Below are 5,481 nucleotides of genomic sequence, written 5' to 3'. Positions count from 1 at the left end.
GTAACAACGCGAGTAACCAACTATTCCAGACAATCAAACCCTTAGCTGAGCATATGAGTACCCCCGCCACCCAGGCTTAGAAGGTTCAATCAACATACAATAACACAATGCATAATTATAGCACATATCTATGTATCCGTCTCATACTAGCTAATAGACATAGGCACATATATGTGATAGGCGAGGTAAATGCAAGTATTAATGCAAAAAAATCACATTACCATAACCATCATCATCATAGCTATTCTCCGGCCTCGCCGGGTATCATTACATAATCATAATATCCTTCAGCATTGTTGGGCACCATCACATTATTATAATATGCTCCGGGATTGACGAGCATCATCATATCATCACAATATCCTCCATTCTTTCCAGGTATCATCACAATATCACAATATCCCCTAGCCTTTTTGGGTATCATCATATTATTATAATATCCTTCAGCCTTGCCGGGTTACATCATATCATCATAATACGCAAATCAATGTAAATAATAGAAAGCAAGCCCCATAAGAGCTAAAGTATAGTGCAATCCCTATGATGGCTAGTAACTGACAATCCCCACGAGCGCTAAAGTATAGTGCGAGCCCTATGAGGGTTAAAGTAAATCACAAGCCCCACGAGGGCTAAAGTAAATGATCATGAAAAGAGATGCAAGGTAGTGTATATTTCCATAATTCATAGTTCATCATCAATATCACATCAATAATCGGTATATATAATAATAGGTGTACAGACTCAAGCCGTGTCAGTGTAAATTTGTAAGGTTGATTATCGGAGTGAACTATGGGACTAAATCCTTATAAAGTGTAGAAAGGGTATAAATATCTTATTAGCAAAGTTATAGGAGTTTCAAATGATATACCAAAATATACCTCGATCAATTCTTTAAAACATCATTATTATCCTCTTTTATTCATATAAATTATTCATTAGGTTCGACAGTCATTATTGTAAAGAAATCCATCTTAATGTAGAAAGTAGGCTTTAGCTTTAAGTTAATGGCAACAATAATATTATTATAGTCCAATTGGAATTGTATCAATCTAATTAGAATTGTATAAATCATTGATGCAATAATTATGAAAGTACCAAATCTATGTATTCCATCAATAGTATTCAAATATTGGAATCATAAAATCATACCGCATCTTGTCCATCCCATATAAGAGATATGTGTATTTAAATAGTCATATATTTATGAACAACAATCGTATCATTGTAATACCCCATACTTTTTCCTAGCTTGAAATCATCTCAAGAATATTAGAAACTTACTTTGAAAGATGAATTCACTTTTGTACATGTAGTATTTTCAAGATTTTTACTTTTTGTCATGTGAGAAATTCAATAAGATTTCCATCAATATAAAATTTACCTAAATCCGATAACCAGGTAAGAAGTTATGACTATTTCAAGTTCTCATCGTAAAACAGTGCCATATTGGTCAATGGCGCGCCGCACCACAAAATAAAATGGCAATTTTTCTTTTCCAGTGTCTTAGCATGATTTCCTCCACATCGCGTCAAAGTTTCAGTTAGCAAAAGAAGGGTCAATATGATGTCTCCATGTCGCGCCATCCCTCAATTTCCCAATTGTCAAAATCCAATGACACGGAGTGATAGCCTCGCGTCGCGCCAAGGGTCCAATTTGGGAAATTTTCACTGAAATTAAATGACGTATCTAGGTTGAAAAGGGTCAACTTTCCACCCCTATTTAAGCCCTTTAACACATGATTCAGCCACTTTTCACCCAAAATATACTAGTTATCTCATGTTTCTCTCAAGTACAAGCTAGTTTATTCCTAGAAGATCCAATTTCAAGAAAGTTTCACTGTTAATCTTCATGAAATCATGAACTAAGGTATGAGTTGTGTTCATTCATGGATTCCTTCCATCCATGAAGCTCAAGGACCTTTTTTTATCCATAAATCATGGTATTTATGTTGTGGGTAATTTGTAATCATGTTGTTGACGTTGATTGATTTCAAAGTTGAAATATTTGTGTGTTTATCATGATATTATGTTACCATGCAAGATAAAAAAAATACATGACTTTAGTTGCTTCTGATGTGTAATTTGATGAATTCATTTATGCCCTAAGTTGCGCATGCAAGGTGGTTGATAAAATGCTTGAAAAAGTAGAATTCATACTTTATTGCTCAAGACATAGACTAAATATGACATGCTTGTCATCCTCCAATGTTTAAATGGTTTCTATACTGTCATTGTGAAAAATGTATATTGTCGAAATGGCCATGATTTTAGAATATGAGATTATGAAATGATTGTCAACATTGTTGTCCATGTTAGATAGTATGATAAACCCGTACTTTATGAAATCCACAACTTATTAAATTATGTATTGTGAATGTGGGTCTTATTTTTGATAAAGTCATGCTTCGTCAATTCCTTTATATCGAGTCCTAAAGGTACTTGTACCTCAAACATTTGCTACGTTCCTTGAGCCATGTCATATTTTCACAATACTCTCAGTTAATCTACGATCCTTAGACTTTAGACAGTCTTATGACTCAGGAAATCTCCATGATCTTATGAACTCAGTCAGTTGTCAGATATCAGAAGAATTTCATCGGTCAACAGAATTCAGTAACTTAGTCCATGTTCATTTCAGTAAATCATGTTCAGTGTCTATTCAGACGGGAGTAGAAATTAGCACCGAGCGAACCCAAGGATCGGAACTCTCCTATTATATGAGGGTGTGATTCTTAGAAACAATCCTTGCATTGCAGAACTATATAGCCAACATAGGTTAACACATCATAGCCTTCTATATGATGGTAGATGAGGTGGCTTTTCCTGCTATATGAGGGTTCCAACCATTCTCATTAGAGTTACCTTTTATATTAGGGTCACTCACATGTTGTCCTTACCAGTGGCACGGTATTGACACCCTTATAATTAGGGCATAGATTGGACCCCAATTCAACTTTAATGCATCATTTGGGGAATGTTGGTTAGATGACTACTAACCATAGTCTCAATATCAGTTTCAGTAAAAGAACTAAGATAGTTCTTCAGAATTCAGGACTATTAGATATAGTCAACTCAGATACAGCATGGAACTCAGCTAGTTCCATCAAATTTAGGACTGTCAGATATAGTCATTCATGTTATCAGTTATCAAAATTCAATCATTAGTCATGTTAGTCATCAACATACTCATGTTATCATGATTTCAGATATAGTTACTATGTATGCATGTATTTTCACGTTCATATTAGTTATTTAGATAGTATTGTTCATGCATATGAACCCCATGCATTCAGCCTACCTCATATGCATACCAATACATTCAAAGTACTGACGCATTTGAGCTATGGTGTCTTATACCATAGGTTCAGAGACATGAGCTCTAAAGCATCAGTAGATTCCAGATATTAGCAGTCAGAGTTAGCAGTGAGTCCTCATCATTCGGGGACATGATTGTTTCTCTATTATCTCATTAATTAGCTTATTAGTTGGAGTTAGTTGGGAACATATCCCATAAACTTCTTACTCAGATAGTTCAGTTAGTTAGAGGCTTTCCAGACTACAGTATGTTCATATATCTTATTTCAGTTGTTTTGGGTATTTCATACCCCTCCTAGATGTTTTATATTTATCAGATACTATGTCTCTATTTTGAACCTTATTCAATTCATATTTCTACATTATAAAGTATTTATGAAGTATATAGGTACAAATATCAGTCATGGGTTAGCTTATGGTCCTTCGAGGTCATGAGCACTGTGTAGCATTCCGAGTATTAGATTTGGGACATTACAAACTTGGTATTAGAGCCTAAGGTTCAATAGAGTCCTAGGAAGTCTGAAAGCTGTATCTAGTAGAGTCTTGTACATGGGTGTGTTGTATGCCATATTTATGTGCAGGAGGCTATAAGATGTTTTAGGAATAGTTTTCCTTCTTTCAGTATTTATGTCGTGCTATTGACCATAATCTCAATCTAATCTCTCAGTATAATCCATTTATCCTCCTTATTTTCGAACATGCCTCCCAAAAGAAGAACCCAGCCTATCCAAGAAGATCCCTTGGACGAATATGTTTCTCATGTGGAGTTCAGGGTCACATTCACTACTCTTGCTCAGTCAGTTTCTGCTCAGAATGAATGATCAGCTGTCGTTCCAGATAACCCAGTGGCCAATTCAGCTGGAGCTAGGATTCAGGACTTTACCTAAATGAATCCTCCATCATTTCTTAGGTCTAAGATAGACAATGGCCCTCAGGAATTCTTAGATCAGGTGCAAAAGGTTATAGACATAATAGGGGTTATGTATAGTGAGAGTGCTGAGCTAGCTGCATATCAATTGCAGGATGTGGCTCATACTTGGTTCAAACAGTGGAAGTCAGAGAGGGCAAACGATGTAGGGTCAGTTGAGTGGGAGGAGTTTGCTTCAGCGTTCCTTGATAGATTCTTCCCCCTAGATCTTAGAGAAGCTAAAGTGCTAAAATTCATCAACCTCAGGTAGGGCAATATGATAGTGAAAGAGTATTCTCCTAAGTTTACTCAATTAGCCAGATATACCCCTCTTGTGGTTACAGATAGTAGGGCAAAAATGAGTAAGTTTGTTTCAGGGGTAAATGATAGCATGGTTAATATGTGTAGATCCACCATGCTAAATAGTGACATGACTTTAGCCAGGCTCTTGACTTATTCTTAGCAGATAGAGGAGTAGAAGATTAATATGAGGGAGAAGCAGAATTAGAGAGCGAAGACAGGTAGTTTCAACTTTGCTCAGCCTAAGTCAGAAGGAGGAAATCGTTCTCAATTTTGCCCCAAGTCATCAGTTCCTTCTCCTTCTTCTGCCAGTGCTCCAATTCCTAAGTTGATAGAGGGTAACAAACATAGAGTGCCAGGATCTAAGTCCTTGACAGTGTTATCAGTGCTCGCACTGATCCTCTTTGCTAGACTTATGGTAAGCACCATCAGGGTATTTGCAGAGATGAAAGTGGTATTTTTTTTGGATGTGGTAAGCCAGGCCACAAATTCAGAGACTATCCTCAGCCAGGTCCTTAGGGTCAACAAAATCACTCCTCAACTTGGTCCGGTTACCCAAATCATAAGGGTGCCACCTCCAGTGCTACTAGAGGGCAATGCCCAAATTGTCTCTATGTTTTTTAGTCCTGATAAGATCAATAAAATTCTCCTGATGTGGTTACCGGTATGTTACAGATCTTTCATGTGTATGTTTACGCTTTGCTAAATCCAGGAGCTTCTTTGTCTTTTGTCACTCCTTATATAGTAGTCGATTTCAAAGTCAGTCCTAAAATTTTAGCAGAGCCCTTTTCAGTCTCTACCCCAGTGGGTAAAACCATCATAGCCTGGCAGGTATACAGGAACTGGCCGATTATGATATCTCAGAAATTCACCTTAGCAAACTTAGTAGAATTAGAGATGACTAATTTTGATATTATTCTCTGCATGGATTGGCTTTATTCTTTTTATGCCACAGTCGAC

Source organism: Capsicum annuum, chromosome 1 (assembly GCF_002878395.1).
Source record: "Capsicum annuum cultivar UCD-10X-F1 chromosome 1, UCD10Xv1.1, whole genome shotgun sequence".
NCBI classification, from domain to species: Eukaryota; Viridiplantae; Streptophyta; class Magnoliopsida; order Solanales; family Solanaceae; genus Capsicum; species Capsicum annuum.
The sequence above is the reverse complement of the archived record's forward strand: the minus strand, read 5'-3'. Positions refer to the sequence as shown.